The 15,602-nt window shown below is 41.3% G+C and overlaps 1 long non-coding RNA gene across 2 annotated transcripts; it reads right to left on the reverse strand.

Annotated features, from left to right (window-relative positions):
- Positions 1-340: 340 nt before the first annotated feature.
- Positions 341-9,422, reverse strand: LOC137100455 (uncharacterized). Of its 2 annotated transcripts, none has more exons than XR_010910905.1 (5): positions 9,219-9,422; positions 8,728-8,844; positions 4,548-4,721; positions 4,338-4,454; positions 341-2,648 (listed from the first exon to the last, which is right to left on the reverse strand). It is a non-coding gene; the product is annotated as an uncharacterized lncRNA (long non-coding RNA). The 2 variants fall into 2 exon arrangements; XR_010910906.1 differs by having other exon boundaries at positions 9,204-9,422.
- Positions 9,423-15,602: the final 6,180 nt, after the last annotated feature.

Consider the following 15,602-nt stretch of genomic DNA (forward strand, 5'->3'; position numbering starts at 1 on the left):
GCAGTATAACAAGACAGTGGGAAGAGACTGTGAGTCTTTTCCATCAGTCCTTTGCACTAAATGAATGAACCCAATCATTTGGCCAAAAACCTAAGCAGGTTATGCATCTGTTGCTGAGCAGAACATTGTCCACCCTCAGGACACTGCCCCCGGCCTTTTTCTTCTTTTATGGAAACATTTTCCCTTTCCAGCACTTTGATAAGCACCTGTGAGCATGGAGTGACTCAGTGTGGGATGGTCTGCTGTTAGACAATAACTGACCTTGGAGCAGTTCTGCAAACACTTCAACACAAAACATATAGATGAGACAAAGTTTTATGAGACAAACAACATACAATCTTTTAAACAGTCTTCAAAAGTACACTGACTACTATTGCTGTTATAACTAGGTAAAATGCTAAGGATTAAATGTAGTCATCATTTAATAATACTTGATTTTCCATCACACACTCAAACCCAAATATCTTAATTTCCTTCAAAAATGTCCATGTTATTGTTTTATAATGTTTAAATAGTTCCTTTAAAGAGCTGGGCATTGTACTTTCTATCAAACATCAGTCAAAGATGACAAAAATGAAAAAGAAATACTGGGGACTCATCAAGTTTTAATGGATTAGATCCATGCGTTGCTGCCTGTTAGCTATTACAATGCAATGCTGCCACCTTGTGGTCACTTTGATGTAATGCAGCGATGCACCAAGTCTGGACTTACTGTAACGGTTAAAGGACGGTAGAGTTGACCACCATCACTTACACTGAAAAAATGTTAAGACGAGGTCTCCACGTGAACGTGTGAAGAGGAGGAAGGATTAAAACTAGCAAAATCTCCACTTCCTGTTTCCTGACTTTTATTTTAAAAAATAGAAATGCTGTAATTCTGTGAGACAACAAATGAACGTCAAATGCTGAAATAAAAAAAATATCCACAACTCTCATGTAATTATGAATTTGACTACACTGTATAGATCCAACATTGAGGAAGCCAGAACTGCTACTGATGGTGCAAATGAATATCTGGCAGTGCTGGGTGCGCTCAATGTGAACATACGTGATTTGGCCGGGCGAGATGTGGTGGTTGCGTTGGCTGCCAAATTTTACCTTGAAGGGAGGTTAGAAGCTGCCTTAAAACAGTAAGTTATGAAGAGCATATTGTAAGACTTATTACAGCTGTGCCACTGACTAACCATTGCTCCACACTGACTGCTTTAAACAAATGTATACAGATTCCTCCAAGGCCTCAGCTGTCTGGGACTTTTGGATGAAGTGAAGAAACACCCTCATCTGTTCAGGAGTGTCTTCACCAAAAACCTCAACCCCCTTATTGCAGCAAAAATATCTAAGCTCTTCCAACCGTCCTTTGCACAATCTGGGACCAACCTGAGGAGGACTCAGGCTAAAGCCTATGGGTTCTTTAGAGACTGGTTGCTTGATATTGAGTGTATCAAACCATAATTTTAAAAAGACAATAACTACTTTCAGTAGCTAGGTAGATATGAACTAGATATGTTGTTATGCACATACTTTATGTATTTAATTTATATCCATTATGTGCTTATAATTTAACAGGCCAACTTTGCCCCTTGGTCACATTGAACCAAGTGTTGGTGTTTAACTTTGGGTGGAAGAGGTGCCACTACTAGGTTTTGAAGAGAGACCAACCTTGGACTTTCTGTCTGAGGGATGCAACTTGCCGACTGCCAACACATGGAATGTCATTCTAGGGATCCCCACAACACCTCAAACCTATGAGGAATTTAAGGAGTGGATGGTGTCTGGAATCATCCAGGCACCTCAGTTCAGCACTGCCTAACTGACTTACTCTTTCAGTTTAGGTGTGTGATCCCTCTTAATTAAGATTAAATTTTAAATAAAACATGCAATTCACATTATCTTCTATTCTTCTTCTCTATTCAATGTAGGACTTAACAGCTTGACGAACACCTAGATGTCCTCTGGGGCGTCCACGAAGGCCAAAGTGAACTGCGAGATGTTGAAGTGGGTTTGTGGTACTTCAACTTCTTCATGCCAGTCAACATCAGGAACCACTGCTGCAGCATCACTTTGATCCGTTTCTGAAAAACCGCCATCCCTTGCATCCGCAGCAGTGTTTCTGTCAGTTCCCATGTCCTGTGTGCTGGCCATCTGTCTGTCAACCACTGATTGTCTAGATGAAATCAGTTCTTGGACTGCTGTTGATGGTTGTTGCAAAGGTGACTGGTGTCTCACAGTCCTCAGACCATGGTGGTTCCACTGCTCTGCAAACTTTTTCAAATCCTGGTTAAGGGCCCATAAGTACACGTATAGTGCAGGGCCCAAAGGTGCAAGTCATTGTCCACACTGAGCAATTCCTCAGCCTCTAAAAGATGGAAGAGGTTAAAGTACACATTTACCACGCCACAGGTCACCCCAGAGTCTCTCTATCCTCTGGTTGTGAACACTTGCTCCTCGGAAGGCACTGTGTCTTGAGCCACGTTAGACATTCATTAATAACCATAATTTATACAATTATCACTGCAACAGGGATTCCAACCCTGGTCGCTGCTGTCAAGAATCCTTCCAATACCATGGCACTACGGTTGTTGGAGGCACTCAGAAACACCACAAGCCAGCTGTATCGATCAATACTACCACGGATAACTATTCTGCACCTGAAATAAAAAATACATAAAATAACAGTCACTTGAATCGGTTACAATTGGGTCATTCACCTACTTTGTTAAATGGCATATAAAAATACTGCCTCTGAATTGGTTAGATTATACAAACCTGGTGTTCACAGTTTAAATTCTCCTGGAAAATGCAGATTTCTCCACCATGTATCCAACTAACCTTGTTTTTATTCTAACTTTCTAAACAGAATTACAGCTGCATGCAAAGAAAAGAGAGTGGAATGATAATATTTTGAAAAGAGAGAAGAAGAATTCTGCATAAAAACAATTCAGCTGTGACTATTGTTTACCTATGTCATACATACAATTGATTCTGTAAGTGTGTAAAACAACTATGCAGATTAAGATATCTGATGAGTTTAGGATTTCCGTCGATGTGCTATGATGAATTTGGTCCAGGAACCTTGTAGCATCTCCTCTCAAACCTGTAGGACATTGCACGGACGGAAGTCGCCATGTGGGTTGATCCGTCGGAAACTTTTCCTTACTCTCCTTTGTACTCAAATACCATCTGCCCGTATTCGAGCACGGACACATTCCCCTCCAAGCTGATCATTTCCTGCCACAATATCCCTGATTAGATTGTTAAGCTCTGAATCCGTCATGTCTGCAAATGCAGCAGATGGCCCGAAGTATCTGAAAATTCTTAGGAATTATACACATCTTTCCCCCCAAAACAACAGAATATAATCTTGTAAGGTTCTGTTAAGAACTAATGTAATGTGTATTTGAGTTAAAGTGTAAGGATCTAATTTTATCTTATTTTTAGTTATTATATATCATAATAATAATTCCAATTTTGTTTGCCATGTTTGAGTTTGTATTGGTGGACTGAATCTGCTTCTCTGTGCCTTAATTGCATTTGCTTGAGTTTAGGTTGTTCTGGTTCCTGATTGGGTTTTTGGCTTGTCAGGTGTCGATGTTAGGGGAAGTGAAGCGAGAGCGTGAGATTAATAAAGTGGAAGTCCGAACTGTGAAAGAAAGTTATCCGTCTCCATCTGCCTCCTCCTTTTATTGAGTGATTTAACCACCACATATAGAACACCACACTTTACAATCTCTTTGAGAGTTGTGGGGCTCACTGCAGATGACACTTCAAATATATTTAATTTTTTTTTATACGAAAGTTAGATATGACAACACAACTGCACCCAAACAGACTGTAATCCCTGTGTATCATCAACAGAGACTTACACGTCATTTGATGGTGAACAGAGTCACACCCAATATTTGAGCCATGACGCCTTAAAACTGCATGTAAAGAGAAACGAGAGCTGATGTCGAGTGATACCATACAGTGGTGGGCCACAAGCTCCAGTCCACATCAGCGAAGGCCGGTGTTGAGTTTGTGCTGAAAAAATCTCTATTTTGTATATTTTAATTCCCAATTACCTTGTATGAACGAATACGTTTATTTAAACCAATTGTAAAAACAATAAAGATTAGCTTAATCTCATAAATACCGTGACACTACAGCGTTGATAGACAATTCCATTCAAAATTATCCATATTGTCACAACACAATAAACACCAAGAAAAAGAATAAAATGCAACATAAGGCAAACACAATGTAATTTACTTTTTTAAGTAATTAGTAACTGAGAGGAAGGTTCTGTTCTTTCTAAAGGTTTAATTTGTCATCAGTTTGCACTAGTCTGTGCTAAATACCTGGTTGTTCTGATCTCCTGGATATATTCATCCACATTCTGAATTATATCTTCTAATGCTGCATCGTCGAGAATCCTACCTCTCGCCCACTCTAGACTCCGTCTCAGTGTTTCCATTCTGTAAATGACAGGACGTGGCATTCACAAAATAAAATTTGATTTAAAACTAGATTATTTTTAACCACATGTTTGAACAAAGAATTGCACTTACAAACTTGTGAAAGGAAGTTGTATGGATTTAACTGAAGGCCGGGAGACACTTAAGATGGAGCCCCACCTTAGGACTGGCAAACACCGTTTCCACCAGCTATGACGGATTTCTAGTCTCTGGCAGTCTGGAAGTAGCACACACTAAACGACTTGTCGACTGGATTTCCGACGCATTCTTGTATCAAAACAAATAAGATGTTGAATAAAGGGCGACGGCAGTTCGTCTCAATCAAAGACTTAACATCACATACCTTGTTAAAACTAACCCAATGTCTTTAATGTTGTTAGCTTTGAAGACATTTCCAATAGACTCTATGCTCATATTATTTTCCCTTTTTAACACCAGACAGAGGATCAGCACAATGGATTGAGGAAAACAACCAGGAGAATGCATTAATTGCATCAGACATCCTATCAGCAACAAGCAGGACTGAAGAATAATGTAGGCAAGAAATTACATTTAAAGTATATTACGCAATTTACAGGTTTGCTTCCTTTGCGCACTGATATACTGGCAGAGCAATCAATAAGTAATACTTCATCCATCATAATACATCATATGCATAGAGCAGATCCAAAAGCATGTTGGTCATGTAAGAATGCCGGGCAGATCCCGAAAGGAAGACATTGTTATTACCCGCCCAGGGTGAGGACATACAGGAGTCCCACCATACACTACATAAAAGTAATCTGGTCCAGGAAACCAGGAAAGGTGTATTCAAGATATAGAGGAAACCTCAGCATTACGACGGTTTATTCATTCATCTTAATATTTCAAAGTCATGGAGCACTGATGCTTTCTGTAGTGCTGAAAGGCAACTAATATATATATATATATATATATATATATATATATATATATATATATATATATATATATATATATATATATATATATATATATATATATATATATATATATATATATATATATATATATACACACACACACACACACACACACACAATGCAACCGCAAGGGGGCACAAGCCAGTGTCTTCTTGTGCCAGTCCCAAGTCTGGATAAATGCAGAGGGTTGTGGCAGGAAGGGCATCCGACGTAAAACACATGCCAAATCAAACATGCGAATCGTGACAAAGACTTCCATACCGGATCGGTCGGGGCCCGGGTTAACAACGACCGCCACCGGTGCTGTTGACCTACAAATTGTTGACCTGGAAATTGGACTACTGTTGGTCGAAGACGAAGAAGAAGAGGAGGAAGGTGTGTTCGTAGGCAGAGAGAGAAGAGGAAAGCTAAGAATGTAGGACTGACAGTAGGGACTTTGAATGTTGGTACTATGACAGGGAAGGATAGAGAGTTGGTTGACACGATGCAGAGTAGGAAGGTGGACATACTGTGTGTCCAGGAGACCAAGTGGAAAGGTAGCAAGGCTAGAAGCTTAGGAGCAGGGTTCAAGTTGTTTTACCATGGGTCAGATAGGAAGAGAAATGGAGTAGGAGTTATATTGAAAGAGGAGTTTGTGAGGAATGTTCTAGAGGTGAGTATCAGACAGGTTGATGAGTCTGAAGCTGGAAGTTGAAGGGGTGATGTTCAATGTTGTGAGTGGTTATGCCCCACAGGTAGGATGTGAGTTAGAAGAGAAGGAGAAATTCTGGAGTGAGTTAGATGAAGTGATGCAGAGCATCCCCAGAGGTGAGAGAGTTGTCATTGGTGCAGATTTCAATGGGCATGTAGGTGAAGGGAACAGAGGTGATGAGACTGTTATGGGCAGGTTTGGTGTTCAGGACAGGAACACAGAAGGACAAATGGTGGTTGACTTTGCAAAGAGGATGGAAATGGCTGTAGTAAACACTTTCTTTCAGAAGAGGCAGGAACATAGGGTGACGTACAAGAGCGGAGGTAGAAGCACTCAGGTGGATGACATCTTGTGTAAATGCTGTAATCTCAAAGAGATCAGTGACTGTAAAGTATTGGTAGGTGAGAGTGTAGCCAGACAACACAGGATGGTGGTGTATAAAATGATGCTGGTGGTGAGGAAGATAAGGAGGACTAAGGCAGAGCAGAGGACGAAGTGGTGGAAGTTGAAAAAGGAAGAATGTCGTTTAGTTTTCAGGGAGGAGCTGAGACAGACTCTGGGTGGTTTGGAGGTGCTTCCAGATGACTGGACTACTACAGCTAATTTGATCAGGGAGACAGGTAGGAAAGTACTCGGTGTGTCATCTGGAAAGAGGAAAGCGGACAAGGAGACTTGGTGGTGGAACGAGGAAGTTCAGGAGTGTATACAGAGAAAGAGGTTAGCTAAGAAGAAGTGGGACACTGAGAGGACTGAAGAGAGTAGACAGGAGTACAGGGAGATACAGCGTAAGGTGAAGATAGAGGTGGCAAAGGCCAAACAAAGAGCATATGAGGACTTGTATGTTAGGTTGGACACTAAAGAGGGAGAGGTGGATTTGTACAGGTTGGCCAGACAAAGAGGCAGAGATGGGAAGGATGTGCAGCAGGTTAGTGTGATTAAAGATAAGGATGGAAATGTATTGACAGGTGCCAGGAGTGTGATGGGAAGATGGAAGGAGAACTTTGAAGAGTTGATGAACGAGGAAAATGAAAGGGAACGAAGAGTAGAAGAGGTGACTGTTGTGGAGCAGGAAGTAGCAAAGATTAGTAAGAGTGAAGTGAGAAGGACATTGAAGAGGATGAAGAGTGGAAAGGCAGTTGGTCCTGATGACAAGCCTGTGGAGGTATGGAAGTGTCTAGGAGAGGTGGCAGTAGAGTTTTTGACTAGTTTGTTTAACAAGATCTTGGAGAGTGAGAGGATGCTGAGGACTGGAGGAGAAGTGTACTGGTACCAATTTTTAAGAACAAGGGAGATGCGCAGAGCTGTGGAAACTACAGAGGAATAAAGCTGATGAGTCACACAATGAAGTTGTGGGAAAGAGTAGTGGAAGCTCGGCTAAGGGCAGAGGTGAGTATTTGTGAGCAGAAATATGGTTTCATGCCTAGAAAGAGTCCAACAGATGCAGTATTTGCTTTGAGGACGCTGATGGAGAAGTACAGAGAGGGTCATAGGGAGTTGCATTGTGTCTTCGTAGATTTAGAAAAAGCGTATGACAGGGTGCCGAGAGAGGAGCTGTGGTATTGTATGAGGACGTCTGGAGTGGCAGAGAAGTATGTTAGAGTGGTGCAGGACATGTATGAGAGCTGTAAGACAGTGGTGAGGTGCTGTAGGTGTGACAGAGGAGTTCAAGGTGGAGGTGGGTCTGCATCAAGGATCAGCTTTGAGCCCCTTCTTGTTTGCTCTGGTGATGGACAGACTGACAGATGAGGTTAGACAAGAATCTCCCTGGACTATGATGTTTGCAGATGACATTGTTATTTGTAGTGAGAGCAGGGAGCAGGTGGAGGAAAATCTAGAGAGGTGGAGGTCTGCTCTGGAAAACAGAGGAATGAAGCTTAGCCGCAGCAAGACAGAATACATGTGTGTGAATGAGAGGGACCCAGGTGGAACGGTGAGGTTACCGGGAGCAGAGGTGAAGAAGGTGCAGGACTTTAAGTATTTAGGGTCAACGGTTCAGAGCAACGGTGAGTGTGGAAAAGAGGTGAAGAGGCGAGTGCAGGCAGGTTGGAACGGTTGGAGAAAAGTGTCAGGTGTGTTGTGTGATAAAAGAGTATCAGCGAGAATGAAAGGAAAGGTGCTCAAGACAGTGGTGAGACCAGCGATGTTGTTCGGCTTAGAGACAGTGGCACTGAAGAAAAGACAGGAGGCAGAGCTGGAGGTAGCAGAGCTTAAGATGTTGAGGTTCTCTTTGGGAGTGACGAGGATGGACAGGATCAGGAATGAGGACATCAGAGGGACAGCTCATGTTAGATGTTTGGAGATAAAGTCAGAGAGGCCAGATTGAGGTGGTTTGGACATGTTCAGAGGAGAAACTGTGAATATATCGGTAGAAGGATGCTGAGGTTGGAGCTGCCAGGCAGGAGGTCTAGAGGAAGAGCAAAGAGGAGATTTATGGATGTAGTGAGGGAGGACATGAAGTTAGTTGGTGTGAGTGAAGAGGATGCAGAGGACAGAGTTAGATGGAGGCACATGATTCGCTGTGGCGACACCTGAAAGGGAGCAGCCGAAAGGAAAAGAAGAAAAGAAGAAGATATATATACACACACACACACACACACACACATATATATATATATATAGCATTAGCCTATAAAACACGTACTGCAGGTCAGGAATGGTTTCCATTACCCTCTGTACATTATGGAATTACTGAATTTTGTGCTCTTTACAAAGCTCTTTCTGGAGGTACAGAGGATACCTGTCGCTGAAACGTGGAGGCCTGTAACAAAAACAAAACAGATAGTTAGATATAAGAGTTAGAAAAATAGTTATGATTAGTACTTTGTGCTGAAATGTATATAGAATTTTATAAGAGGCAATTATGCAAAAAATTAAAAATATAAACACTCGAGTATTGAACAAGATGTCTGCAGCGCCTGCAGAAACCAGTAAAGAAACTAATAAAATGAAGCTAATAAAAAGTGACACATACTCGACAACTGACTGTTAGTTGATAAAGCAAAAAAAGCCTAACTGCACAATGATAAGTCAAAGTTAACGTAAGGTTGTTTTACTGTACAAGCGTTATCCTCGCTACACTTTTAAAGGGATTTAGCTTCGTAAATATTATCAACTAACGTTAAGTGACGTTACCGCTCAACTATGTTGTCACTGCCAGAATGTTCTCGTTCTCGTTCTCGTTCCGACAGCCGGTCGAAACCGGCGTGGATTTGGTCTCAGAGTGTTCAACCCACTCGCATGAAAACCCCTCCCGGCCATTTCGCAGGTGTCTGAGTTCGGAAAAGAGCGCGACATCTTATACCGCCCGCCAATGTAATTTTTTTTTTCATTTCCTCTTTTGTGGTGTACTTCCGTTTGCTGCTGAATATGACACTATGGTAAAATTAATTAACAATTCTGCTTCCTTTTTGTATCAACTATAAACCATTTTTGTAATATGCATTTGTCTTTATAATATATTTATACGGTTTGACAACATTCTGGTTTAACGTTCAAGAACTAATAACGTTTGCAGATCTTCCTGCGCTACTACTTCCGGTCTTTTACTTTGAAAAAGTTCTTCCTGGATGTGCAGTGGACGTATTGCAACACTCTGAACGCACGTAATCAACGCACGTTTAGTACAAACATAGACGTGATTTTACATGCGCTATCTCTGTCCCCATTTCCTCTTTATACGAGCAGACTGGGTTTGTATTTAAACGAGGAACTGAGAAATTCTGTTGTGATTAAAATATGTGTCCTCTTCTAAAATTCAAACCTAATACTAAGACGACTACTAATACTACTACAGGAATACTACTACTACGTCAACTAGACTCGGTACAATTTTGATGGAATATATTAACCATCAAATATGTTTAATTTTTGATGGAGGGCATTTTTGGGAAAATATTTTCCATTGCAGTTTAGTGTGAAATCTGTTACACATTTCAGCCTTTAGATGGCAGCATTGCTTTTTTATTCCCACACAATGAGTCAAAAAAACATTTTACAGTGGTTATTATTGTATTATCCTACATTATTGTTATTGCTGTTTTAAATGACAGTATCAGTATGCATTACAATGAAACGTGATTTCCCATTTATAATTTCAATGAACATCAGAAAAAAAATCTGTGCTCAGAAGATGACAATAAATGTTAAACTAGCAGCCATGAGTTGAAAGTAGTAATCTGTTCAGGAAACCAGGAAATGTGTATTCAAGATATAGAGGGAAACCTCAGCATTATGACGGTTTATTCATTCATCTGTGTATTTTTAATAATGGAGCACTGATGCTTTCTGTAGTGCTGAAAGGGAATAACAATGGCAGTTTCAGTCATCACGGGCTCCTGGGCTGAGAATTTCTTATTACAATTGATAATAGATCAGCAGGCAGGATCCAGGGGAGCAGAAATGTGTGTGTCTCCCAACTTTCTCCTCCTTAGCAACAGTTTGCAGGGATTCGTATCTCTATCACTCCAGATCAACTCATCAACACTGACCTGTTGATTACTGGAACTGGAGAACAAGCCTGCTTTGCTCCTTTTGGTGGCCTTGTTGCTCCAGTGCAACAATTTAAGCTGATGCAATGACTAACTTTACACATATGTGCAGGACACTGTCCTGAACAAATTACATGTCGTTTCTCCACTGGGGGGCGCCATGGTGGGTACTTTCATTTTTGTCATCTTATATCAGAACTTCATTAGTGTTGAGAGGGGAAGATGGCAACAGTTGATTCCTTTGGACAGGCTGCCATCTGCTGGACAGTTGGTGAATAGCAATTGAAAACTACTTCATTGTTTCATGTGCTGTCACTTCTAAATAGTTCAATATCTCAAAAACTACACAAGCTAACGTGATGAACCTTGGTGGACAGCTGCCCCGTGATGAAATGCTTCACATGTTACAGTGTTGCTGTCACGGTCTTGGTTAAGGGATGGACCCAAGAGAAGAGACAGAGCGAGGGTTTGCAAAATAAGGGGCTTTTATTGAAAGAGATGTAAATGATGAACAGGACCAGCACACGAAAGGAGTTAACTTGAAAACAAGAGGGGAACCGAATTACCAGAAATAAACACAGCTAAGGCTCAGGGGACAAGTTAGAGAAAGAACTAACAGAGGCTACTGATAAAATAAGGCACAGATAAACGTTAAGCCACTAAAGCGGGTAAACACAAGGGTAAGGCTAAGGAGACTAAGAAATATCAAAGAACAAACTACTGAACAAAGGCTAACACGTAATAATGGTTAAAGTAAAACGGAGCACAACTTAAAAACACACTGGAAGGGAACAATACCAAAGTAACAGAGTTGGGGGAGCACATACACACAAGGACTAAGGGAGGCAGTCACAAACAAACTCAACATAAAGCACTGGCAAACTGAAGAGCACACAAGCAAACCTAAACATGAAAATACCAGGAGAAAACAAGCGGAGAAAACTTGGTGGGGTTGGTGAGGATAATAACGGCAACAAGGAAGATAGTAACCACGATGGCAGAGACCACATTAACAATGACGAGGATCTGGCAGGGGAGTGAAGGGAAGACTGAACTTAAATAGAGGGTGGAACAGGTGCAAACAATGAGGGACAACGAGGGTAAAGCTGGGTGAACAGAACCAGGGACAGGAAGTAAGGAGAAGGGGCCACAAAATAAAAGTCCAGGGACAGGAAGCACAACAAGATCCTGACAGTTGCTTCTATTGCTCCGCTGGGCGAACTGCAAATGATTTTTATTGTTTTGTTCGAGTGGTGTCGCTTCTAAAATGTTCAGAGCTGCAGATTCGGCGATGGCTGCAGCAGCTGCAGCGGCTGGCTTTCAGTAATCACACTCATTTTCTGTAGGAAATGCCCATTCTAGTTTTCCTTATCCTTTTTATCAAACCAACGTAAGAGCTATACAAAGTAAACACAGACAAAACCATATTAGACCGTAAATATGCCGGATAGCAGGTTTACGTTAAGCTAACATTAAGACAAATTAGCAACTTAATCAACACAGACGTTTAAATGTTTTTTACTGTCTTCGTGTTTTTATTTGTTGGATGTCCTTTCAAAATAATATACTTCAGTTTTACAGGAAGTTATAAAATAAAAGCCAAAAAACAAATTAAAAAGGTTTGAACTAGGCACATGTTGCAGGTAAAAATCAACGTTAATTTAATGCAAACATTGCAAAGGCAATTAACAACATTCCCTTTATAGTAAAATATCAAGAAACAGTTGACGTGCAGCAAAATGTGCAGCTTCTTCAAACATCTTACTTTATGCAGCTCACTCTTCCACATCTTTCACCCACTGATGCATTTCACTGTGTGTTGTCTGCAGAGCTGTTCTCATGTTTTCCTTTTCCTTGTCCAATTCTACAGTCCTTTTCTTAGTCTGTAAATATATCATGCGTTTCTATTATTGTGAGAAACATAGGGCCCAGTTGGTTGAGTTTAGTCATCACTACAACAGTGTGTGACTAGAGCCCCCACCCGTCTCTCCACTCACCAACAGCAACCAACAGTAACAATAACAATAACAAGACAGTGGGAAGAGACTGTGAGTCTTTTCCATCAGTCCTTTGCACTAAATGAATGAACCCAATCATTTGGCCAAAAACCTAAGCAGGTCATGCATCTGTTGCTGAGCAGAACATTGTCCACCCTCAGGACACTGCCCCCGGCCTTTTTCTTCTTTTATGGAAACCTTTTCCCTTTCCAGCACTTTGATAAGCACCTGTGAGCATGGAGTGACTCAGTGTGGGATGGTCTGCTGTTAGACAGTAACTGACCTTGGAGCAGTTCTGCAAACACTTCAACACAAAACATATAGATGAGACAAAGTTTTATAAGACAAACAACATACAATCTTTTAAACAGTCTTCAAAAGTACACTGAATACTATTGCTGTTATAACTAGGTAAAATGCTAAGGATTAAATGTAGTCATCATTTAATAATACTTGATTTTCCATCACACACTCAAACCCAAATATCTTAATTTCCTTCAAAAATGTCCATGTTATTGTTTTATAATGTTTAAATAGTTCCATTAAAGAGCTTGTACTTTCTATCAAACATCAGTCAAAGACGACAAAAATGAAAAAGAAATACTGGGGACTCATCTAGTTTTAATGGATTAGATCCATGCGTTGCTGCCTGTTAGCTATTACAATACAATGCTGCCACCTTGTGGTCACTTTGATGTAATGCAGCGATACACTAAGTCTGGACTTGCTGTAACGGTTAAAGGACGGTAGAGTTGACCACCATCACTTACACTGAAAAAAGGTTAAGACGAGGTCTCCACGTGAACAGTGTGAAGAGGAGGAAGGATCAAAACTATCAAAATCTCCACTTCCTGTTTCCTGACGTTTATTTTGTAGTCCCTCTACTCCACTTCCTGTTGTGGCGTTGTTTTTGGTCACCTCATCAGCCTTGATTGTTTTCACCTGTGCCGCTGCCTGTTTTAACGCAGCTCTGAGAACTTTCCAGTCTGCTTCTCTAGTTTGATGTCTGTTTATTGAGCTCTTGGATACGCAACTCTCTGATGGAAACTGTCTTAAGGATAAGGATTCTGGAACTTTACTGTACTGATCGGACCTGGATAGGTATTGTGGACTTGGACCTGGAAGTCCAAGTTTTTGGATGGTGGATTTTTCCCCACCAAGTACGGATGAGTGTGTCCCTCACTCCTGCCTCTAAGCTTCCTCTCTCCTCAGTCGATCCCTTCCTCCAGGCCACCGTCCGTCTCCTCCAGTCCTCCTCAGCAGCTTGCCCTCTCCACCAACCCCGTCATCCTGCCTGGCTCCTCCCCGGAGTTACCAATAGAGGGCAGTACAACCACACTCCTGACTTGTCTCCCCATCTCCATTCCTCCTACTCTTTGCTTTGAATCTGGTCACTTTGCTGCTGTTCTTCTCACCTGCTGTGTCTGAGACCTCCACCTCCTGATCGGCTGACTGTTCTCAGCCGTTAACACCAAAATTCATCCAAAACAGAAATCAAAAACCAATTAGCTTAGCAGCACAGAGGTATGAAATGGAACTAGTAATGGGGATACCTGTTACTTCTTATTATGAATGATTAAATAAAGTAATAATGGGCTGGCACACGTCTTTAAATCTTGGGGCGGCTGTAGGCTGTAGTCATCCACGGACCACAGGGTCAGTGGTTCGATCCCTGGTCACAGCTATATGTCAAAGAGTCTCTGGGCAAGAGACTGAACCTCTAACAGCCCTTTCCCATCCCCACCTGTGCAGTGCTGGTCCAAGCCCAGTAGAAATTGGGGATGGTTGTGTCAGGAAGGGCTTTCGGTGTAAAAACCGCCAAATCAACATGCGGACAATGATCCGCTGTGGTGACCCTGAACTCACAGGATTTAAATCTTATCTTTAAAAGGAAATTAAAAAGCAGAACCTTCTCCTTTAATATTGTGTGAGAAGCAGCAGTCACATGTGTCTGTGTGAACAATATGTTGAGGACATGATTAAATGGCTTGTTGTGTTTTGGAATCACGATAACTACATGTAAAATAGCAAAGGTTTACAACACGGCATTGTAATTCTGCTAGTGCTGTCCACGTACTCACACTCACACATGCCTTGCAGCATGTGGCCTGCACTAGCAAAACTAAGTCATGCCCCAAAGTATCAACCTGAAAACAAGACAGCCGTGAGTACTGGTGGTACTAATTATGCAATGGCCACACACTAATTGAAGACAAACACTGTATCTCCTCATTGTGCCTAGAAACCAGACAGGGGAGCAATTTATCCTGTCTGCTATAACAAAAAGACATATTGTGGTGTGATGAGGGTGACACAGTGCTATGATATAATACAGTTGCATTAAAATCAAAGATTTTACTTTCAGACTTTTCCTCTGATGTAACTTGAACTCTGCCTGCCCTCATGTGTATGATACAAGACACGTTTTCTTAAGTCTTAATTACTGTATTTCAGTGCTCTTAAACCCGAATAGCAGAGCCAGCACCCAAGTTATTCATCCAAACCGGAGATCTGGTGGCGTAACATGCATTAGTTTAGCGCCATCCAGCGATTCGGAGGGCAACATCATCATCATCATCATCATCATCATCCTCCTCCTCCTCATCATCCTGCTTTGCCAACAATAACACTCTTTAATAAATTTAATTCAAACTGAGAATTTCTCAAGCACCTTATTGGGTTCTGAAGTCTATGAACCTTTTTTTTTTTTTAATGATGAATGTATTTTTTAGTGATTAGTGACATGTAGCATATGTAGTTAGTTTGGGTTTTATTCCTAAAGATGTTGGTATCATGTTAACTGTGAGGTTGGTGCTTTGGGAGGAGTGTTGCCTCCCAATGCAAGTTTAACTTTACCATGATCATATAGACAGAGCTGAAAAGCTTTTGTTTGCAGGGTCTGATCAGTGGGTGAGTATCAGTGCAGCCTTATCTCTGTCTCTTTGTTGAAAGCTGACATTTAGAGCAGCTGCAGGACAAATGTGAAACAAATGATGCCACATTTGACCCCACAGGAAATTGGTTAACTCCTT

This window comes from Channa argus, chromosome 15 (assembly GCF_033026475.1).
Source record: "Channa argus isolate prfri chromosome 15, Channa argus male v1.0, whole genome shotgun sequence".
Taxonomy (NCBI): Eukaryota; Metazoa; Chordata; class Actinopteri; order Anabantiformes; family Channidae; genus Channa; species Channa argus.